The sequence below is a fragment of the Sorex araneus genome, chromosome 3 (genome assembly GCF_027595985.1).
Source record: "Sorex araneus isolate mSorAra2 chromosome 3, mSorAra2.pri, whole genome shotgun sequence".
NCBI classification, from domain to species: domain Eukaryota; kingdom Metazoa; phylum Chordata; class Mammalia; order Eulipotyphla; family Soricidae; genus Sorex; species Sorex araneus.
In genome coordinates, this window is record NC_073304.1 from 90,710,050 (window position 1) to 90,735,572 (window position 25,523).

Consider the following 25,523-nt stretch of genomic DNA (forward strand, 5'->3'; position numbering starts at 1 on the left):
ATATTCCAATCAATGTATATTTCCCACCACCAAGGTTCCCAGTATTCCTCCTGCCCCTGCCTCCTTCCCTCCAGCTTGTCTCTATGGCAGTATGGCAGCTACTTTCCTTCTCTCTTTCTCTCTCTCTCTCTCACTCTCTCTCTCTCTCTCTCATATTTGTTCCTTTGTCTACTTTAAGCATCATCATCATCATCATCCCATTGATCGTCGATTTTCTCGAGCGGTCTCAGTAACGTCTACATTTGTCCTAGACTTGAGATATTAGAAGCATCTCTTTACTTGTCCTTTCCAATGGTGCCACATTGGAGGCTCTTTCAGGGTCAGGGGAATGATATCCATCATTGTTACTGGTTTTGGCATATGAATGCCTCAACCTCTCCCTCAGATTCTCCCAGAGGGAGAACTAGGCTATAAGATGTTGCACGGCTGCTTTGCCTACTTCAAGCATATAGGTTTTATTCAGAGGGATCATTTCAAACTATCTGTCATATGGTTTCTTCTCCATCCCAAATGCCTTCTCTCCAGCACTTGAAGAGGGCTTCCAACTATGGACCAGTCCTCCTGGGCCTTATTTCTATTATCTTGGGTATCAATATCATACTATGTTTTTTCACATCCCACAAATAAGTGCAATCATTCTGTGTCTGTCCCTCTCCTTCTGAATCATTTCATTCAGTATGATACTCTCCATGTCCTTTGATTTAAAAGCAGATTTCATAATTTCATTTTGATTAACAGTTGTGTAGTATTCCATTATGTTAGATGTACCATAATTTCTTTTTTTTAGGTAGTCATGTCATACAGGTTTATTGCACCTCATTATCACAAATAGGTGTGAAGAATCATTCTGTATATCCTGCCTTCTGTAGGTAGAAAACAGATCTTATTAATCAGCCTGCTGTACAGTTCCTTTTTCAGAAACATAGATACCATCCCCAAACTTTAAGATATCCTTGTTTTTTACTGTTGTGGCTTGCTGAATCAAAGCAGCTGAATTTGATATAAGTTCAATGTCATTTCCTTCAAGAATCAATTCATCTTTCTGGGCCTGAGAGACAGAACAAGCAACACCTGACCTCATATGAACCCTGCGAATATATTTTTCACCCAATAAATTTCAGAGTTCAACAGGCGAATCATTCTCCTGAATAACCAGGTTGATCGGGAAAAGGCCATACACAGATGTCAGTGTGACCCCCTTGATCATGTTCTACACATGACTGTGCATGGTGTGGTCCATAGCCAGTTCCTTTTGATTCCCCCACCATTTGTCAACCTTGGGACTCCTCCTCTTCTTGCTGAGGAAGCTGAGCTTCACATTGATGTGATTGGAGTCCCTCTGCAGGGTGCCTCAGGGACCCTTCATGATGACTGTGTGCCCCTCGAGGGAGATGTCAACATTCTCAGGAATATTCATGGTCTGGTTGCTGAGAATGGTCTTCATTCTCACAGTAGACATGGCAGAAAAAAAAAGCCATAATTTTTTTAGCCAGTTATCTGTTCTCAGGCACTCTGGTTGTTTCCAGATTCTGGCTTTTGTGAATAGCGCTGCAATGAGCATAGAAGAGCAGATGGTATTTCTGCTGTGTGTTTTTGGGCCCCTGGGGTATATTCCCAGAATTGGTATTACTAGGTCATATGGAAGCACAATTTCTAGCTTTTTAAGGCATACCCATAATGTTTTCCAAAAAGGCTGAACCAGTTGACATTCCCACTAAAAATAAAGAAGAGTCCCTTTCTCTCCACATCCATGCCAGCACTGGTTGCTCTTGTTCTTTTTGATGTGTGCCAGCTTCTGTGGTATAAGATGATATCTCATGGTTGTTTTTATTTGCATCTCCCTGATGATTAGTGATTCATTTTTTCATGTGTATTTTGGACATTTGTATTTCTTCTTTGAGTAGGTTTCTGTTCATTTCTTCTCCCCATATTTGATGGGGTTGGATTCTTTTTCTTTTTTCTTTTTTTTTCACTTTTTGGGTCACACCCGGCGATGCACAGGGGTTACTCCTGGCTCTGCACTCAGGAATTACCCCTGGCGGTGCTCAGGGGACCATATGGGATGCTGGGAATCGAACCCGGGTCGGCCGCGTGCAAGGCAAATGGCCTACCCGCTGTGCTATCGCTCCAGCCCCTGGATTATTTTTCTTGTAAAGTTCTACCATAGCCTTATATATCCTGGATATTAACCACTTATCAGATGGGCATTGGATAAATAATTTTTCTCAATCTGTGAGATGTCTTTGTATCTTGGTCACTGTTTCTTTTGAAGTGCAGAAGCTTCTTAATCTAATGTAGTCCCATCCCATTTGTTTATCTTTGCTTCTACTTGCTTAGTCAATGGTGTTTCATCTTTGGGTTTTTTTTTGTTGTTGTTGTTGTTTGCTTTTTGGTCACACCCAGCAGTGCGCAGGGGTTACTCCTGGCTCTGCACTCAGATATTACCCCTGGCAGTGCTCAGGGGACCATATGGAATGCTGGGAATCGAACCTGGGTCAGCCGCGTGCAAGGCAAACGCCCTACCCACTGTGCTATTGCTTCAGCCCCAATGGTGTTCATCTTTGAAGATGCCTTTAGCGTCAATGTCATGGAGGGTTCTACCCTCATTTTCCTCCATGTACCTTGTGCATTCAGGTCTGATAATGAGGTCTTTACTTCATTTTGCTGATCCACCTCGTAAAGGAAAGGCTGAAAGTAAGTTTCAACTTGGTTTCTTAGTGCCTGGTTTTTGATATAGGACTTGAAACTATATATTTCCCTGCTTGCTGTATGATGACCCACAGTTTGAGCAGAATCTCCTCACTACTATTCTTGTATTCTGTGTTAAAATAGCCACTATACCACAAACAGTACTGCTAGACAAAGCGTAACACATTAGAAATTTCCAGTGTACTTCAGGAGGTTGATACAAAACTGCAACCTTAATTTGGTTGGTTGATTGGCTGGCTGTTTATAGAATTTTCAGTAGATAATAAGTGTTTTTGATGATTATATTTATGTACTAATCCTTAGATTTTGAAGAAGTCAAACTCCTCAGAAATTGAGTGGAAAGGGGCCAACAAAAATGTTATTTCTTGTCTTTGATAATGCCTAGATACTTTGTTATCTTGACATGCTAGAAACCATCTTGTTTCCTTATTGGTAAGAGTCCAGTATTGAATCAGCACAGGGATTCTGGGTAAAAGCATTTCTTCTGCCATTGTCAAGACAAGATGATCTCAGGCTGTGAGCTGTGGGCTGGCCATCTATCCACTAGCCAGCATTTGACTTCAGTGTTCCTGAACGTTTCTGTGACCCTGGCCTTCTACCAGAACAACAGTAATTCTTCTGAGCAGGAGACCTGGATTTATGAAGTTTAGAAAAGAACATAAGGAGGGTTTATTTATTTATTTATTTATTTATTTATTTATTTATTTATTTTGTTGTTTCTATATTTCAGTATTAAATCTCCACTTTCTTCAAGCTCCTGAAGAAGGTCTTCAGGATTTTTTTTTTAAAGAAAGAAAATAGGGCTTTATAGAACTAAAGTCGAGGATAAGTCTCACTTTCCTCTGGCTTTCTTGACTAGAGTTGAGCTGAAGCGTGCATTTATATTACTTATTCACAATGAATATAATGAAGACTGTATTTGAGTAAAAAAAAAGTGAAACAATTATAACACTAAAATGTTGCTACTATGTCACCAAAGATAAACGTCTAATAGCTTTTAGATTGGCACATAATATATATTATGCAATATATATGCAATATGAGGTATCAATACCAAGTTTTCTGAAGCTATTTGACAGTCTACCACTCATTACAACTCAAGACAATTCAGACACCTTCAGATGAGCCACTTGCTAAGGGGTTTCTTATTATACTTTAAAAAAATATAAAAACTGTACTGTATGAAGTATCATTTGTACAGAAAAATATGACTTGGTGTTGTAGCTTAAAAAGATATGAGCTACAGTATTTGAGTAGTCTAAGAATAATATATTATCCTTGCCATTATCCTCATGTGCATGCATGCATGCACACACACACAACACTCTAGCATTTGCAACTGTGGTATTATATGACTAATTCCATTCAGCTTCTTGGGAGAGCCCAGATTTTGCTTGTATAATACATTTATTAAGAACATGCTGCCATTATTCTTTATAGTGTAACACTAAGGCCTGGAATTCCATATCACAAATCTCAAGTTCTTCCTACCCATCTGCCACTAAAAATCAAGATACTTCACAAATAACAGACACCATTATGCCAGTCACATTCCTTAACTCAAACATTCTATGTATCAAAACATTGAAAAGAGTGGATGCATCTTTGCATCTTTCTACTATTATCATTTTCTCCATGTTGAATGTCAGCATTGCCTTGCTACTGAAATTAATTTTAATGTGCAACAAACTTAAAACATACACCTATATCTCATCCCATTTCAACATAAGAGAATAGAATTTAAAAAAAATGACAAATTAAGATTTGAATAGTTGAGAAATATTGAGGACCTATATTCAGTTGCACAAAGAATAGTGATGCTGTTTTCATAACAAATGATACTAGGGGATGTTTTAGGGCTTCAGTAACTGACCACTGCAATATTCTATGGAAAAAGCCACTGGTCAGTGCAGAATTAGATTGTGGATATTGAAATAATAGCATTTCTGATTGAGGCTGAGGGCACTTGACAATTTGTCTATACCTGTGGTATTGGAACAAATGTTTTATTTGTTTTAATTAAGACAACCACTAAGGACCAAGCTTCAAGGGAGAGGCTAGTCCTAGGTTCTTCTCCTGATTCAGGTAGAAGATAATTTCAGTTCTGGCTAGAGAAGTACATAGTATGATAATACTAGTGTGTTCAGGATTCATTCATCTGGAAAACTGTGAACAGACCTATTATAGTATGGAAGGAACAGCTACAAGGAACATCTTGAAAACATTAGACTTAGTCCACGACCTTCAGGAACTTTCTAACACTGGAGATAGGTCAACTCTTAATTTGAGAAGTGACTATCTTTCAGACAGTTTATACAAATTATAGGCAGAATAGGTCAGCCTCTGCTTGAGGTAAAAACAAAACCCAGAAACTTACATGTCTGTCTTATGTCATATATTAATGTATTAATATCTATAAAATACATTAATTCCATTTGATCCACAAAAAAAGGAAAGGTATTGAACTCAGTGGTTGCTTGGTAATGTGCCGACTTGGCGAGACTGACCTACTTCCCACAGTTACTATCTTTTTATTTTATTTTATTTTATTTTTATTTTTTTATTTTATTTTTAATTAGAGAGTCATCGTGAGGGTACAGTTACAGATCCATACATCTTTGTGCTAATGTTTCCCCCATACAAAGTTCGATAACCCATCCCTTCACCAGTGCCCATTCTCCACCACCAGTAAACCCAACATCCCTCCCCCCCCTCCCCAGTCCTGGCTCCCCCCACCCCACCCTGCCACTATGGCAGGGTATTCCCTTTTGTTCTCTCTCTCTGATTAGGTGTTGTGGTTTGCAATAAAGGTGTTGAGTGGCCATTGTGTTCAGTCTCTAGTCTGTATTCAGCCCGCATCACCCTTCCCCCATATGACCTCCAACCACATTTTACTTGGTGGTCCCTTCCCTGAGTTACCCAGAATGAGAGACCAGCCTCCAAGCCATGGAGACAATCTCCCGGTACTTATTTCTATTATTCTTGGGCGTTAGTCTTATAGTCTATTATTCTATATTCCACAGATGAGTGCAATCTTTCTATGTCTGTCTCTCTCTTTCTGACTCATTTCACTTAGCATGATACTTTCCATGTAGATCCACTTATATGCAAACGTCATGACCTCATTTTTTCTAACAGCTGCATAGTATTCCATTGTATAGATGTACCAGAGTTTCTTCAACCAGTCATCTGTTCTAGGGCATTCGGGTTTTTTCCAGATTCTGGCTATTGTAAACAGTGCTGCGGTGAACATATAAGTGCATATGTCACTTCGACTATACTTTTTGGCTTTTCTGGGATATATTCCCAGCAGTGGTATTGCTGGGTCAAATGGGAGCTCAACCTCTAGTTTTTTGAGAATCGTCCATACTGTTTTCCAAAAGGGCTGAACTAGCCGGCATTCCCACCAGCAGTGTAGAAGGGTCCCTTTCTCCCCACATCCTCTCCAACAGCGGTTGCTTTTGTTCTTTTGGATGTGCGCTAGTCTCTGTGGTGTGAGGTGGTATCTCATGGTTGTTTTGATCTGCATCTCTCTGACGATTAGTGATGTAGAGCACTTTTTTATGTGCCTTTTGGCCATTCGTATCTCTTCCTTGGTAAAGTTTCTGTTCATTTCTTCACCCCATTTTTTGATGGGGTTGTATGTTTTCTTCTTGTAGAGTTCAACCAGTTACTATCTTATACATGTTTCCAGTTAAGGTGCGCCAGATAGAAGATTGCTGGGATATTTGGGAGACAGGTAGGTGGACATGCCATTGTGTAGTTCATGCACATTTTTACTCATCTGACCTTTTTCTTAGGCATAAAGCTTCACCTGAGCCTGAAACTGCTATTCTTTTCCAGATGTTTCTAATACCATCTCCAATGCCTTAGCTAAGTATTCTAGTTTTAAATCTGTGAAGAACATCCTTGAATTCTGCAGGAGGTCTTATTTATCAAAGACAAAAGAACCAACTGATTTCAATTTGTCCTGGAAGGTTGTGTACTGGGTTTGCTAGACACAGCTTGTCCTTGATTTCTCCCTGTTTGTATCACCTTCCCTTTCTGCCTTCCGGCCTCATATACTCAGGTCTGAAGAGGAGATTGGCACAAGACCCAGCTAAGAAATCAATACCTAGGCCAAACATGCTTCCAGAGAATAGTCTATCGGGAAACGCAAAGTCTCACTATTTCCATTTAGAACTATAACAGGCACGGGTATAAGATCAAGCCCCCAGGTTATTTCTGAATAAAAATGAGAAATTTCGGGAATGATGCAGGGAACTTTAGTCTCTTATTTTTCTTGCCTCCAAAATGAGCACACCAAAAGTTAGGTGAATATATATTAGAACTTTACACTCGAGGGAAATGTGAGTATTTTTCTTAGTCTTGAGAGTCTGAAGATGGAAATGCTACATTTTCTTGCTGCCTGCCACTAGAATACCATAGCCTGAAGAATGGGAATGCTCAACCACATACATTACCCCTGGTACCCATCCATTTTTCACTTGAGCTCCATACACAGAGTTCATACCTAAGAAGCACATCCTCTATTCAATGTGCTTAAGATCTTTTGTAGAAAATGGCATTTTTGCATCCATTTGGCCTATCATCTCAAAAATCAAATACTGAATTTCTCTCTATCACAATACTCAAATCTCTGCTTGGAATTATATGTCCAAATATAGGCACAATAGATGTCTATGAGGATATTCACTGAACTAAAAGCAAGTAAGTGGTTGTTTCCTCTTTTGCCATCTTTCTGCTTCATTCAACTCACCAGTGGGGCTATAATTGCATTTATGCCAAGTGATCAAAGACTAGACCACCAGTTTCCTCTCTAGTAGACATAGAATTGAAATGCAAATACTGGGTTTAGATAATTTCCTCCATAAATTTCTAGAAATAGTATTCCCATATCATCTGTAAAAAAGCAGGGACCTAATCTGATGTTTGGGCATTGATACCTGTGATCAACTAGTTCCATTTCATCTTGATAACTAGAAAAACTTAGTACTTGTACATATGTTATACAAGCTTTATTATATCCTAAACCTTGTTTCCATTTAAAAAGTATTTTTCCTTGGAAATAAATATTCCTTGGCTTCAAGAATTAACTACAATATACCATCACTGAGTATATGGCATAAACACTTAGTAGAATTATGTTGTAGAGAGTAATTACCTATGCAGACAGACCCTAAAGCCTGAGAAACAAGGGCTTTGTATTTTTTAAAAAATGTTAAAACTAAGAAGTTATGGACAGTTTAGCTTTTCTCTAAAGAAAATGACTGGCACTACCTTTTAAATAATTTGGTTTTTATAATATGAATACAGACCTTACAAATGGGTCTAGGAACACAGCAAATGTTTTAAAATTCATGCTAATTTAAGTGGGCTGGAAATAGCACAGCGGTTGGGTGTTCTCCTTTCACACAGCCGACCTGTGTTGATTCCTCCGCCCCTCTCGGAGAGCCTGGCAAGCTAACGATTGTATGGAACCTGCATGGCAGAGCCTGACAAGCTACCCGTACATATTGGATATGCCAAAAACAGTAGCAATAAGTCTCTCAATGAGAGACATTACTGGTGCCCGCTGGAACAAATCGGTGAGCAATGGGATGACAGTGACAGTGACTAATTTAAGTAGTGAGAATTCAGTTGTAGCAGAACTGTAACAGAAATGTAACAGAGATCAGAGTTTGCTGCAACCACTTGTCCAATAAATTGATTCATATCATACATGTGCCCTGCAATGCCTTCTTCCAAAAGTCCAGTGGTTCAACATACACGAGTTTATAAATATGATATGTCACATCAACAAGATAGAAAAATAATATAACTATATCGTTAGATATAAAGATGTAATTTGATAATATTTAGCATGTATTTATAAAAAGATACTTTCAGGAAGGGGACATAGAAGGAAGTAACACACAATATAATAAACTCTGGATTATAAACCCACAATTAACATTATACTCAACAGTGAAAAATTTACAGTTTTTATAAGACCAAATATATAATTATGTACAAGTCATGAATATCCACTCTCATAATTATTCAATAGAGTTTTGGAGTTCTTGCTAGATTAGGCAAAAAAGGGACAGAATGAATCCAAATGGAAATGAAAAAATTAAAACTATCACCATTTGCAGATAACAGATAATTTTTGTGGAAGGCCCTAATGACTCCACTAAAACCATTAGAAATAACAAATAAGCAAAGTTGCAGCTATAAAATCATTATTTAAAAAATCTGTTGCAATTTTATATGCAGGCAATAAACTCAAAAAATCACAGAAAACAATCCCATGTATAATCACATCAAAAAGAAGTACTTAAAGTAAATGTAACAAAGGAGATAAAAGATTTGAACAATGAAAATGCTAACATATTGTTATATAGATGATATTACCTAAAGAATTATATAGACTTACAAAACAACAGTGAGATATCATCTTACACTACTGAAACTGGCACATATCATAAAGAATAAGAACAACCAGTGCTGGCACAGATGCGGGGAGAAAGGGACTCATTGTTGGTGAGAATGTCGGCTGGTCCATCCTTTTTTGGAAAACAATATGGACACTATCCCAAAAACTAGAAATTGAGTTCCCATATGACCCAGCAATATCACTTCTGGGGTATTCCTGGAGATGCAAAATAATACAATAGAGATGACATCTGCACTTGTATGTTTCTTGCAGCACTGTTTACAATAACCAGAATCTGGAAAAAACCCGAGTGCCCAGGAACAGGCTACTGGTTAATGAAACTTTGGTACATCTACACAATGAAATACTATGCAGCTGTTAGAAAAGATGAAGTCATGAAATTTGCATATAAGTGGATCAACATGGAGAATATCATGCTAAGTGAAATTAGAAAGAGAGGGACAGACATAGAATGACTTCTTATTTGTGGAATATAAAGTAACATAATAGGAGACTAACACCTAAGGATAGTAGAGATAAGGGCCAGGAGGATTACATCATGGTTTGGAAGCCATGTGCTAGGGGAAAAAGGCAGTTGGAATGGAGGAGTAAATGATGGTTGGAGGGATCACTCGGGATGGGAGATGGGTGCTGAAAGTAGACTATGGACCAAACATGATGGCCTCCTAGTACCTGTATTGCAAACCATAACACCCAAAAAGAGAGGGTAAGAGAGAATGTGTCTGCCACAGAGACAGGGAATGGAGAGGGGTGGGGGTGGTGGGAGGGATACTGGGAACATTGGTGGTGGAGAATGGGCACTGGTGGAGGGGTGGGTGGTCGATCATTGTATGACTGAAATATAATCATGAAAATTTATGTCTGCAACTGTATCTCACAGTGATCCAATTAAAAAAAGACTTTTACAGATGTAATAGAATCATTATCAAAATATCAATGGTATTTCTAACAGAAAAAGAATCCCCAACATCATGAAATGTATTTGGCACAACAAAAAACTGAATAGCAAAAGAAACCCTTGGATGAAAAACTAAAAATAAAGATATTAGTCTTCTCAATTGCAAACTATATTAGAGAATAGTAACCAAATAGTATGTAATTGAAATAAAAACTGATAGACCAAAAGAACAGTACCTGAATTGAGAGCTCAGAAATACTGACACATAAATGAACAAATAATTTGTTACAAAGGAGCCAAGAGTTTAAAATGGAACAACTTAAGTCTTTTCAATGAATGGTACTGAGAAAATGGGATAACCACCAACAAAAGAATGAAACTGAAGCACTCCAACACCATGCACAAAGACTAATTCAAAATAAAGACTCAGCAGTAAGACCTGAAACTAACATACACTGAAAGAAACCTATATAATTGACTCCTTGACTTCTGCCTTAAGAAAAATGTTTGAGGATTCAACTATAAAAGCAAGGGTAACAAAAGTAAGAGCAAATGGATCTACATAAAATGTTTCTGCATAGTGAAGGAAACAATAAAACTATCATAAAAATGGAAAGATACTTTGAGGAATGGGAGGAAATATCTGCAAACTATTTGTCAAAGATTGGGTTACTATGCAAAATAATTCAAAGCTAAAATTGAACCACAAAAAGGGGGATGGAGAGATAACTCAATGGGCTAGATGCATACTTTGCATGAAGGAGGTTCAGGTTTGAACCTCAGAATTACATATGGTCCCCTGAGCACTTCCAGGAAAGACCTACAAGCCCCCAAGCAGCAACTAATGTACCTCCCTAACAAAAACTGAAAATAAAACACAAAAACCAGAAAAATAGAGGATCCAAAAAGATATTTTCCCAAACGATATGTATCATCAATAGATGATGAATGGCATATGAAAAGATATTCATAAATTCTAATAAGAATGTAACTCCAAACATCAATGAGATATCACTCTCAAACTTGTGAGAATGTCTCTTATCCAAGCAACAAGTGTTGGAACAGATGTGGAACAGATGTGGAGAGAAGAGAATCCTTACACACTGTTGGCCTGAATTTAAGTTGGTATAGCTATTATGGAAATCAGTAAGAATATTTCAAAAAATGTTAAACAGAAATTCCATAGGATCTAATTATCCCACCTCTGGACATATAAACAAACATCATAAAAATTTATATATATGTATATACTTCATTTGTTCATTGTAATATACAATATATCATAAAAGTCAAGAGGTGGAAACCTCTACAGTGCCTGAGGATCAATGATTGGATAAAGAATACATGGTATATAAACACAATGGACTCTCACTCAAGTATAAAAATATTTAAATTTTTTGAAACAGGCTTTGATTTGTGGAAATTAAGTGGGACAAAGAAAAACACTGCATGATTTTACTTTCATGTGGTACATTCAGGAAACAATCAACAAATTAAAATCAAAACAAAGCAAAAATAAACTCGTAGACTATCGGAACAAATCACCAATAATTACCAAAAAGGAAGGAAAAAGGTTATAGATAACTTGAGTAAAAGTTGTCAATTATGCCTCTCCCAACCCTGACGAGGCCCCGAGTTGCTGCCCACAGACCACTTCTGTCTCCGGAATGGTCATGATCCCAGAGGCACACAAACCAATCTCGGAACCCAGCAGCTTCTGGCAGAAATGCATCTGGAATGCCCAGATAAATCCGGAGCCGCTGAGCGCAAATCGGACCCTCTGCACCTAAAGACTTTGATTCCAAAGATGTAACACATTCGGGCATCCAGCGCAACGTCCAATAGCAATGCACTGGGACACTGAACTGGGCTACAACTCTGTGCTGCCGGGGGTGGATTTTTTTTTTCCTCCCCACCCTGTCTTCCTGTATGGAAAGCAGCGGGCTGGCGGCACCCATGGGGCAGGCGCCATCTTCTGTGACTCCAAACCCACAGGTATTCGGATTTTACTTTTGGGGCTCCCAGGAACTCATGGGAAGGGGGCGTAACCGGCACACCCTCGGCCCAGATAAATCCGGAGCCACTGAGCGCGAATCGGACACTCACTCTGCGCCTAAAGACTTTGAATTCAGAAACTTCTTATAGCAATGCACTGGGACTGTGAGCTGGGCTATGTAATTTCTGGCAGAATTTTCCCTGGACTTTATACAGAAATCCAAAACCGCGCGGACACTGCCTTAACATTTATAACTGTCAGCAATGTGAAACGGTTCCATTTGAACAGGTCTGACTTGGGGGGGAAACTCCAAATAATAACAGTAAGTTTTTGTTGAAATATTGAAGGTTTTTAATGTAGCAGCCACCTCTGGACTGTGAACTAAACAAAAGCCCCACGCTGGCCGACACGGCGTGGCGTACACCATACTATGAGGCGCAGGAAGGGGGATGAGGGGGAAAAAGAAAAAAAAAAGGGAAAAGGAAAAAGGAAAAAAAAAGAGAGAGAGAGAGTTATGTCAACTATAGTGAGTTTTGTGTTGAATTATGGAATGTAATGAAGGTAAAGAAAAAATGAAGTGAAATTCATTAGTTATACAGTAGGGGGTAGGGGGTGGGGGCGGGGGGTATACTGGGGTTTCTGGTGGTGGAATATGGGCACTGGTGAAGGGATGGGTGTTTGAATATTGTATAACTGACATATAAACCTGAGAACTTTGTAACTTTCCACATGGTGATTTAATACAAATTAAAAAAAAAAAAGAAATGCATCTGGAATGAGCATTAAACTATGGCACCATGCCACCCTGGGTGGGGAAAGGTATTGGTCCCTTCCACCTTTTCTCCCCGCCTAAACTGGAAAGGCACAGTGGCCACCACCTTTTCAGAGCATATTGGACAGCCAGGTATGAAGACTGCAGTGTTCTGACACATGGGGCCTCATGGGATGGGGGGTGGAACCGGCCCCTCTCCCTGCCCCAACAGGCTCTGAGTTGCCCCCCATTAGTGACTCCTGGCGCCTGAATGGCCATGATCACAGAGGCACACCAAACAATCTCTGAAACCCAGAGGCTTTTGGCAGAAATTCCTCCAGACTTATTACTAAAACATCAGGAATCTAAAATTGTGCAGCCACTACCGCAGCCACACCACATCATATACTCTTCATAATCAGCAAGAGAAAACAAATTATCTAATAATGCTTTTTTTGGCAGGTCTGATTGTTGTGGAAAATTCCAAATAATAATGGTGGGTCTTTTGTCGAAATATTGAATGTGATCAAAGTGGAGAGAGATAAAGTGGAAATCATCTGCCACATAGGCAGGGGGAGGGGTGCGGTGGGGTGTATACTGGGGTTCGTGGTGGTGGAAAATGTGCACTGGTGAAGGGATAGGTTTTTGATCATTGTATGACCGAGACTTAAACTGGAAAGCTTTGTAACTGTTCTCATGGTGATTCAATTAAAAAAAAAAAGTTGTCAATTATGGCAAGAAGGGTAGGACTGGACTTCTAGTGGTAAACTTAATGTACTATATCCTAGTGGCAACTTATCTCTGAAACTTACATATGATGTTACAGTGCAATGTTACTTCAAGGAGAAATTACTCATAATTGCCAAGTCTTCTTGGTCCAATTTCAGAGCACTAGCAGTCATAGTACAGAAGGAAAAAAAATGAATGAGCCAAAATTTCATTGCCTGAATCGCATCAGAAAATTAGGCCTAATATCTTATTACCTGGTCCCCACATTAGGCTAGATATTCCAGCACAGACAGATGTTGAAGCCAGTTCAAATTTCTTTCATAAGAAAAGATTATGCTTCCTTGTGACCTCTATTTTCACTCTGTTTTCTTGCTTTAGGAGTTTCTCTGAGGGAAGGCAATGCTGTTTTGTCTACACTTAGGCACAAATTGAAGTTTAAGATAATCAACCAGTGGATGGGTGATGGCAATATGCTGATAAATTTGATAAGCTTGAAAGGATTATCATAAGCAAAATATGTCAGAAAGTGTAAGATAAATATTGGACAATTTCACTCAATTGTGAAATTGATGTGGCTGGAGAGATAATTCAATGGATAAGTGTTGGTGTTAAACCAGGACATTTGGATGAGCCTCTGGATCCTGCCCTGCAAGCAGGAAGCAGAACCAAGGCAGCACTTTGAGTTAAGTGAGCAAGCTAAGCTTGTGAACACAATGATCTGGAGTATAGCATGCTCTCATATGCCTGCCTCGTCATACATTATCAAAGCAGTACAAAGCAGCAGTTTTCCCCTCTCTTACACATACTTAATCTGGTCTGACCTTCAAGTATCAGTATGAGCCTTCTCATTGCTCTATATGTAACCAATCACAAGAATGTGGGGGACATAATCTGTAGAACCTATGTGTCCAGCTCCATAACTTCCTCTGATGTTTTAGTCATGACAACAGCTTTGACAAGACAATGTTCTTTTGATGAATGCTTATCCTATAACTGTTTGTACTCTTATTAGTGATTCTTTGTCTGTGATGAAGTCATTAGGATGTAACTGATAAAAATTAGAATAAAAGGAGGCCTCTGGCACTTGCTTTTTGCCTTGAACCAGATCGATGCCTTGGCCCTCTGTGCTCTCTACATTCCTCTCGTGTATCTTGTCTCTGCGCCTCGAACCTAAGGAATATTCATGCAACATCTGGCGCCCAACATCTGGTGCCCAAGCTGGTCTAGTGCACAGCTGACCTGGGTTCAATTTCTGGAATCTCACATGATTCTCCAAGAAATGTCAGGAGTGATCCCTGATCACAGAGCCAGGAGTAAGCCCTGAGTATTACCGAACATAACCTAAAACAAAAACTCAAAGCCAAGGAATAAGATATAAAACAAACAAGTAAAATAATAATAAAACAAATCTGTGGATTCTGACTATAAAAACCAGAATGAATGTGAGAATCAAAGTATAGAAGGGGTTCAATGAAGTTCCCAGGTAGCAGACCAAGATTTCATGTGTACTAAAATGTACATGGCTAAAAGCGAAGAATGGGAAACCTTGCCAAAGTGGCTATTTTTGGAAAACCATTGTTCCAAAGATACCTTAGTATGTAGTATATGGATAGAAAGAACAATATGACCAAGACTCATTTCAATATTAATTATTATTGCCTCAGAATATCTTGGTCCCTAAGTAATTGAATAATGAACAGTTAGTGGAAATGAGTCTGCTTTTGTCATAATTTACACTTAGTCTGTGTAGAAAATTACCTTGATCATTGTGCTCTTGACTGTGCTAGTATATTTTTTTAAATACTGGCAGACCAGCTTTGGGAGTGTTACCCTCTCAGCCTACCATTACTTTATTGAATCATCCATGAGAAATGCCATTGCCATAACGCCACATTTAAAACTGTCTGAATCAGCTTCCCTTGATCTATTTGTACTTCCTCCACTTTTTGTTATTTGGTGATTAATTTTATGATGGGTACTGGCTGCCTAGAATTTTACAATTTAGTCCTACTACATTGCTTTTGGCAAATGACACAGTACTTTATGTAGCCAACCACTGTTTGGACTCAACACCTAGACAAAAAAATCATTGTGGGTGAAACACTGGCTGATTCTTCATTTCCTTTTCTAATAGCCTCAGGGCTATTGATGGCTGTAGAAATAATACTAATGACTCCTATAAAAATCTTATTTTCATAAAGACTCAGACATCTAAATAACAACTCATAGTTTTGTCTTTCCTCTTCTAAATATCTGAAGCATGAGTAAATATTTTCTTCAATAGCTACAGATTGCTGTAGAGTATATTGCTGTACTTCTGACTTTCACATTATTGTTAAACTTGAAAAAAATCATTATAATCGGTAGGAATGAAACAGAATCTGTATTTCACTTTCTTCTTGTCAGGAGGAATTTTTCTAGAGATTTATCTTGCCTTTGGCAACATTCATAAGGTGAGTCAGCATAAACCATACTCTAAGATTGATTACAGAAATCTAGACAGGAAAGATGGGTCCAATTCTACCTTTATGATTCTATTGCTCAATTAGACAACATTTTTGGACAATTCCCACCAGGGAAAAACAAGAAAATCCTTGGCTTTCTCGACAAACTGGCTCAAAGAAGAGAAGATAGATAGATACTTAGTCTCACATAATTCCATCTATATTTACAAAGGAGTATAAAATACAGTAGTGATATGGATTATTTAACATTTATCTTGTCTGAATAACAACATTTCTTGGTGAAGCATCATATATTTCTATCTAAACTCTTGGGGCTGGGAGAATACTTCAAAGGGCTAGAGCACATGCCTGGCATGCTGAATCCTCTGAGGTTTGATTCTTCATACAACCTGGGCCCCTGAGTGCACTGTCTGATGACACTGTCAGACAGTGCCATCAACATGGCCCTAGTTGTCTCCCTAGCTGGTGGTCTGGCCAGAGGATTGTTGGGAGTGGCCTCTGTATTCTCTGAGCACTTCTCAGCAAGAGCCAAATTCTGGAACCTTAATATAGTAAGAATGAACATCCTTCCGATCTTATAGCTTGCCCTTACCATATATCAATTTTAACTTCTTTTGAATTGTAACTAAACTTTACATCTTTTCTCGGATTTGAAGAGCTCACTAGTTCAATTTGAATGCCTGAGGTAATGTTGTTTGCTGGGTAGGAAGGATGTTTACATCACTAAACTAAAGCAGAAAAGGGCATGGTTCATTAGAATGCTCACTTTTCCTAAGACAAGATAGCAAACCTGAAACTTTTTTATATCACCTGGGTATTTGGCACTGGAAAATGTCATATAGTAGGGGAAGGGGACCTTTAATATTTGTACAGGAATGAGGAAACAGTGGACCCCAGTCTTTCCCCCTGAGTTCTCTATTCATTTTTTGTTTGGGGGCCACACTTGGCAATACTCATGGGTTTCTCATGGATCTGCACAAAGGAATCATTTCTGGTAGTGCTTGGGGAAACTTATGGGAGGCCAGGGATAAAGCCAGCTTGTCTGTGTGCAAGGCAAATGCCTTACCCACTGTACTCTGGCCTATGAGTTCTCAATCTTACCTTTCCTATGTCAACTTGAATTAGGTAGAAGAACAACTGGGAAGGAAGCTCAGAGAACTGATGTGGCTGAATTAGATATTATTTAGACTCTCTTTCCCATAAAAATTAGTCATTTAGAACTGAGGAAAAAAACACCCTTACTTTGTCATTATCTACCTGATATTTTATTTGCCTGGGTCTTGTGAGTTGAGAGGCAGATATTAAGTTTCTCTCCCATCCTGGCATTTGAAGGGCTATGAGGTTGTCTGTACTGCATGAATGGTCTCATGCATGGGTACATCAGAATCTGGGTTACATACAACAGGGAGTATATAGAAAATGTCTAGGCAAGTGACTAAGAAAAAGAATTATTCTCTCCCCACATGTTTCTTCTGCCCAGAAAGGAGTTTCTATGACATTTCATTTACCCCAGGATATTGAGGTTAGACAAAGGAATCATCAGAGCAAGAAATGCAAATTTTCCTGAGGTGTGAAGAGATTATTAGTCACTCAATTTCCTCCACCTCCACCAAGTCTCTCGAGATCTGTCCAGAACAAGTAGCCATTATCACTATAAGGCCCTGGTGACTGGGATAAGTTCCAGTACCAGCCGCACCGGGCTCTCCCACCCCCGCCCCCGCTCAGTAATTAAGGCTATTTTCAGGAGCTCCAAATACTTATTGTACCATATCAAGAGAACAAACAAAGTTTCTCTTGAACAGAAACTTTGTTCTCTTAATAATTAAAAGAGTGGTAAAGCTTCAGTTGGAAGATATTTTATTACTCCCACTAGCAATTATGTTGAAAAAATTACTGTTTAGTATGAACTTGTCATCTCCTTTTCCTTATATCTAGATTAGATAGTGTTTAAGTGTTGGTACATTTGCACAGACTATACAATAAATACCAAAGATCTAAAGCAAGACAAACTGTCTCTCTGGATTCAAACACTCAGTCTTTTGTGCTATATCTCCAGTCCCCAAACACATAACTATTTCAGATTTGATCTTGTACGTTTAGTAGCCCGAGGTGACTTAAGCATTCCTAAACTGGAACCGGTATGTGAGGGGCACATAGTGTACCCCCAGGAAAGAAATTTAATCCAAAATATTACTTCCAGAACAACAAAATACAACAGGCAGGGGTATGGAAAAAGGAGAATTTTTGTATACAAATCACCTGTTTCTTTCTCCCAGACCCTGAAGTGATAGATTCCTAAGCCATACAAGATGAATAGGTTCCTAAAACATTGGAATGAAAAGATCATATAATATCTTCAAGTGTTGCTTTTGAGATGTGGGTTGTACAGTATATTTCAAAAGTATATTCCATACTCTACAATAAAAACCTGCAAACTTGGATCTCTACAAAGGGGAAAATATCCTCAGTCCTAGCATAAATGATTGTTTTTCTCAGTGTAAAATACATCTTGTTTGATAGGACTTGCTTTGCCTTAGGAATTACATGCAGCTTCATATGTTCCTACTCAGAAATAATTCTGTTTGCTGCCTTACAGCACCCAGCACAATTGGTAGGATCTGGAATCAATGTAGGTGCCCAACAAATGATGAATAGATAATCAAAGTATGGTTCAAAGTATGGCATATATGAACATGATGGCCACTTAATACCTCTATTGCAAACCACAACACCCTGAAGGAGAGAGAGAGTGAAAGGGAATGCCCTGCCATAGATGCAGGGTGGGGGGAGTGAGGACAGGGTGGGGATGGTGGGAGGGATGCTGGGACCATCCATTGGTGGTGGAAAATGGGCACTGATGAAGGGATGGATACTTGATCATTATATGACTGAAATGAAAGCATGGAAGTTTGTAAGTCAGTAACTGTACCTCACGGTGATTCACTAATTAAAAAAAGTATGGTATATATACACAAAGGAATGATACAACTCACTGCAACTTGGATAAAACTGAAGAATATCGTGTTCAGTGAAGTGAGTCATCATTATCATCACCATCATCATCATCGTCCCATTGATCATCAAATTTCTTGAGCGTTCTCAGTAACATCTTCATTCATCCAAGCCCTGAGATTTTAGAAGCTTCTCTCTACTCATTCTTCCAATGATGCTGTACTGGAGGCTCTTTCAGGGTCAGAGGAATGAGACCCAGCTTGTTACTGGTTTTGGCATATTAATACACTATGGGGACCTTGCCAGGCTCTCCCATGTGGGCAGAAATCTCCCAGTAGTTTGCCATGTTCTCTCAGAGGGAGAAGTAGGCTATAAGAGGCCTCCTCGGAGGGGATAAACTCCAGCTTCCCTCCCCACACTGAGCAGAGCTCCCGGCAGTCAAGGACCTCCGGAGTCTAGCCACAGCCATGCTCAAGGCCCCTCTCCACATGTTAGGGTGAGCCTCATGCATAAAGGAACCGGCAGAGGAACCCAGGTGTGTGGGACCCGGGCCTGAGACCTCCAAGGCTGCTCGGATCAGGACTGGGCCTCCTCCGAAGTGAGTCAGGAGAAGAAAAAATACCAGATGATCATACTTTACTTATCTGTGGTATAAAGAATAATAGGAGGAAAGAATGCAAGGTTTCAAAGGATGGATACCCAGATAATCCTTGACCCTAGTTCATACAAATGAGGATAGGTAGGACTGAAATCAAGTGTGTGAGAAAGAGTAAAAAGAAATGGAACAGAGATAATAGTGGTAGGATCAAGGGTCTCAAGCATATCAGTATTGTAGAGGGGTGTATGGGTGTGTGTGTGTGTGTGTGTGTGTGTGTGTGTGTGTGTATAAACTACAGAGCCAATCATACCATAATCATGAGATCCAAACAACAAAAGTCAAACCTAAAAATGTCCCTGTCAAGGAGGCAGACTGAGCAGTGGGAGGAATCTGGGGACACTGATGGAGGGAAGTTAACACTAGTGGTGGGATTGGAGTTGGAACATTGTACATCTAAAATTCAACTCTGAATCATTATGTAAATTATAAATTTAAAATATAAAAGAAATAATCTTTAAGTAAACCAAAGCATTAAATACTTATAAATAAGTAGTATTTACAAGTAAATCTTCATAAATATTGTTAAGTATTGGGACCCAGGTTTACCCCACTGTGCTTTCTCAGCTGTACTCAGCTCTTACTCCTGGCAAGTCTGGAGAACCATATAGGGTGCCAGGATCAAATTCAGGTTGAATATATGCAAGGCAAATGCCCTATCCACTGTACTGTTGCCCTAGCCCTTGAAATTTTAACTTTTGCCCATCTTATCCAGTTCCCCACTCTAAATTATGATAAAGATGAATATGGTATTTTTCTATGAAGTTCTAGAAGATTTCACATATAAGTAAAATCATATATTTTTTATTCTTTGACCTACTTCATTAGCTTCATACCCCCAAAATGAATCTATGTTCTTACAAGTGTCAGAATTTTGTGTTTTTATCTTAACTAAATTATTATTATATTGTGTATACAGATTATAACTGTATGATATATGTTGCTTAACATAAACAACTAATACCAAGTGACTTAGCTACTATATGAAATAAAAACTACCTTTTCCATCATTCAATAGTCCAACTTTGGACTTTATCTAGTGGCAACTTTAATTGTCAGTCCTTTTTCTATATGATGGAAACTTCTTATGGGGTATCTATATTCCTGTACCCAAGTTGATGGCCATTTTATCCCATCAAATATAACTATTAAGAAATTCTAAAATCTTAAAATAAAAACATATAGCCTTGTGCATTACATTTCAGCTCAATCTTAGTAGCCACATGGAGTTTGTCTAAGACTGGGCAATGTGTCAGTTGACTGAAGAGTTTGCTTTTACCTTCTATTTCAGCAAGAATGTTCCTAAGCAACAAGGGTAAGCTTGGTTCCCCAATCCTACTGCCCATGGTGATATGTGTTTGCTTGATTTAATGCTATAAAAAAAATCTGAATGCTGCTTAACTCTCTTGCATAACTACATAAGAAAGCATTCCAAAAATACAAGTTAGAATGATGCATATTCTACTTTCTCTAGCCACATTTTATTGGCTACTTATTGACTCTTAAGCTATATTTCATTTGTATATCAAGCCTTGGAGGACCAAACTAAGTATAAATCTGTTGATCTGTCAAATATAATATCTGTTGGATCAATACTAACATAACCTAGCCTATAGTCTCTTTATTCTAGGCAAACATCTTCATATGAATTATTTCATTAATCTTATGAACCATTAAACTACATACTATTGTCTCCCTTTGAAAGAAGAGAAAACTGCTGCACAAAGTTTAGCTTAAACTATGTTACCTATGTAAACGATGTTACCTATTTACTATGTAAAGAGTGGAGTGAGAATTTTAACACTATTTCCGGATATGGATTATTTTAATGACCTTACTTTACTGATTCCAAAGGTTAACTGAAGATCATACCAGTAATAATGAATTATTTCTTTCTTTAAGCAAAAGTAATGACTTCAGTTCTACTGAGCTTTTCTTCTTTGAAATAACCTAATCTCATAGAATCGAGCCATGTAAATCAAGAAATCAAGCACAAAGTTTCTGCCTAAACCTTTTATTCAAAAGCTCTAATAAGACTCCTCAGGACCACCAGGGATAACCAGATAATTTTCAATTATGTCCAGAATATAAAATATATATGAGGAAGTCTTTGTAGGACTACTCAAACTTGCAAATGTGAAGAGAGAATTTTCCAGTTTTAAATAATTCAGTTGAGAGTATAAAACATTGAACTCAAACTTACATTATAGCAATGATATCTGTGGAACTCAGTCTAACATATAAGTTTATATACGCACCCTTCTGACTAGGTGTTTCTGCTATACTTGGATAATATTACCAAGACGTATAGAAGAAAGTGATAGTTTCTCATACAAGAAAGATCAGGTTACTTTGAATGGTTGGGTATAGTTTACCTTTGTCAAGGTATTTAACTAAAACTTCAAAAACAAATCCAAATTTAAGACCTCAATAAATTAGTGGTGGATTAATTCCAATGTAAATTATGATGAACATGTTGATTGTTTCTATAATGAGAGGCAGATAATTTTTCCTCTGACCTGAGCCATATTGGATCTATGCTGAGTTCTTGCTCTGAGATACAGCACAATTGCATCATTATAGAATTTGGAGGTTTGTGGTCCAGATCTCATCAGGAAGAGATTTTTGGCCTCTGATACCTACCTTTTTATGGCCTAGATTTTAATAATCCTAATCATAATAGTAATTTAGTTATACCAAAGTTTTTAATCTTCTTAACCCCTATGGAGCCCCTACACTTAAAAATTAAGACCAGTAACGAGGATAGAACTGACATATCCAGAACCTTCCATTGTGATTTCTATTGTCTCTCTGAAGAAGGCAACCATTTCAGAATGATAGTCTTCTATGAAGACATTCATACATTCATCTCAGGGCCCTTCCCAATTTGTTAAGGATATAGAACCATAAGAATAAAAAGATGAAGCCCAGCAGGATAGTTAAAGAACAAATAGTGGTAGTGAGGAGAATGGGATACTATGATTGTACTTATTTACTGCCTTTCACCCATTTTCCTGTATAGTCTGTAGAGGAAAAATGGGTGAAAGGTTATAAATGGAAGACAGTTTATTTTACTAATGTTCATATAAAACTATTAATGACCTAAAGAGATGGTGTTGGTGATCTTAAGGCAAAACACCGGTTAAGCTTCAAGTATTTTGCAGCCATGTTCCAAGATTCTCCTTTTTCACATTCTGCAAAAGGCACAACTATGTTCTGGAAGTGGAGATTATTCTAGGCCAATGCCTTCCCTTATACCATCTTAGTTCTCATGAATTTGGAGAACATAGTCCCTCAACAGTCTAGTGAGATTAAATCAGATCTCCTAATTATTTTATTACTAAAAATACTGTCCAAAAGTGCTGGAGTGATAGAACAGCAGGTGGGGCATTTGCCTTGCAAACGACTGACCCTGGTTCAATTCCTCCACCCCTCTTGGAGAGCCAGCAAGCTATTGAGAGTATCTCTGCACAGCAGAGCCTGGCAAGCTACCTGTGGCGTATTTGATATGCTAAAATCAGTAACAACAAGTCTCACAATGGAGATGTTACTGATGCCTGCTGAAGCAAATCAATGAACAACAGGATGACAGTCACAGTGACAGTGACTGTCCCAAAGCTAGGTTTTGGTATTCCTATCAGCTAAACTATTAAATAGAAGTAACAACAGACACAGACACCCTACTTGTAGAAGAGCACTTCCTTTTCATCGGACACTTTACATTCCTCAATGCCCACTCTGATTACACTGCCAACTCTATCAAGTCCCTAACATTAAGCAGAGGAGCTTCTTACAGAGATTAAGTTGTTCAATGGCAGTCTAAAGTCTAAGGTCTCAAATCCTGGAGCTTATTCTGAAGTAAATCCTTAAAGTGAGGGACTAGCATCTGTCTATTTTTTAAAAACTGTATTCTAGGCACCTTGATTTGCAATACGGTTAATGATAGCTTCAGCCATAAAACATTCCCACACTACAATCCTCCACTAGAGTGTTCACTTCCCTCCACCATTGTCACGGGCATTTCCTCAGCCCCACCCCTGTCCTATACCCCCATTGATATGCTTCCTATTAAAGACCAGTTTTCAGTTTCTGTTGCCTTTGGGACTTTTGTTCTGTTTAATTTTGTTTGGAGCCTGTCTAGTGGTGCTCAAACGGCCCTTGGGTCTCTCATACTGATTCTCAATCAACCAAGTAGGTGATTCAATGCAAAGCCCAAGGATACGGTGCTACTCAGAATCTGTAGTGTCAGAGATTTCCTGGGCCACACTTTGAGGTGCTCCAGGCCTCCAGGCCTATACCCAGTGGTTCCTGGGGAATCTCTTTCTGCCCCTATCTTTATGGTTGATTCAGTATTATCTGTAGTACTGAAAGATAATGCTGTGGTTTATACATTGACAGAATTGAAAAATCACCTCCAGTCTTCCCCTCATTTTACTATCACCTACCAATTGTGTGGTAGGCTAACAAGGTGTATAATTTACCACTGGAGCAAATGGAAAAAAAAAAACTCTCTAACTTGCTGCTATCCTAAGACAATAAGAGAATCATGTGAAATAAAAAGGCAGGTTTCCTATCTACATGCCTTTTGCCTTCTCCAAATGACTTAACTGCCTGCTTTCTGCCTGGAAAGTTATTCAAGCAAATATCAGAAATAAGGAAAAAGAATTATGGGGCTTAGAATTATTCCTCCATTATGTAAAGCTTAGGTTAAGAGCCCTTAAAGGAAGATTTTAATGTCATTGCTCCTAACTCAAAAGGAACATCCTTAGATGGTAAGTAAATAAGCAAAAAAAATTTCACATCAGAAAATAAGTCTACTGAGTTCCTTGGCAAATCAGCATAATAGCTCCTATGTTTTTAATCATATTAACTTGCCTGATTCTCTTAAGTGCTCAAAGAAAAGGACCTAAATCCTGAGTGCTATTTAATTTCCAACTTTTCCATACACTCAAGTAGATAAAAAATTTAGACAGCAATATTGACACTGCCTATTTGACTGAGAAATTTCAAATGGATTGAATTGGGTCCAATCTTGGATCATGTTTCCTTCAGAAAACACGGCTCTGCTCAGGGAATGTTCTGTAGCATGCCTTCTGTCACATCTGTCAGATGCTTCTTGCTTTGAGTTTCTCTGGCAAGCTTGCTGTGACAAATTTTGTGAGTACTCTTCCTTTGAGCACACCACCTGCTTCACATAAATCCTAAACCAACAAGCCAAAGACACCTTTACAAAGAGGTGTTCTCCAGTTCATGGTCTGTTTCCAGAGTGGTCTATACACTTTGTCTACAGACTGGAATAATATACACCTCATAGTTCCAAATCCTGCCACTTGGAATGGTTGCTTACTGGCGCTCATTTGACAATGTGTTAGGTGAGTGTTTATTCTAAATTACTCTCAGTCCAGAGCCATCCTGTCTGGCATCCTCAAAGTTTTCCTAAAGGCTTTCTTCTTTAAAGCCAGAGGGGCACCACCTCACCTAAAGTTTACCTGGCTAACATCTATGCATAGCAGAATGAAGAAGATTATAAAGTGACATCACAGTGAATCAATGGGCCTCATTTTCATCCCTGTTCTTTAGATCTAAAAATGAATCTTGTATGCTGCTCTCAGTTAAGCCCCCTTTACCAGCACTGATAATAAGCAAAATCAAGTATGGACAGAAAAATAATTCTGACTGTATAGACAGAGATTCGAACTATTACTGAAAAACAGAACAATGAAATCACACTCTCCAGTTAGACTGGATTAGGTTGTGTAGCCCTTCATATAGTGGCAAGGGGCACTGATATATTGCAGTAAAGATCCTAAAGGTTACACACACAACCAGAGACATTTTTGAGTTGCCCTGGGTGGAAAACCCAATCATAAATATTCAACTCCCAGAGAAGTCCTAACAGTACATGACGCAAAGGCAGTAGCCCCAACCA

The 25,523-nt window shown here is 38.6% G+C and overlaps 1 pseudogene; it reads right to left on the reverse strand.

The window, feature by feature from the left end:
• Positions 1-886: 886 nt before the first annotated feature.
• On the reverse strand, positions 887-1,444 carry LOC101547057 (60S ribosomal protein L9-like; annotated as a pseudogene).
• Positions 1,445-25,523: the final 24,079 nt, after the last annotated feature.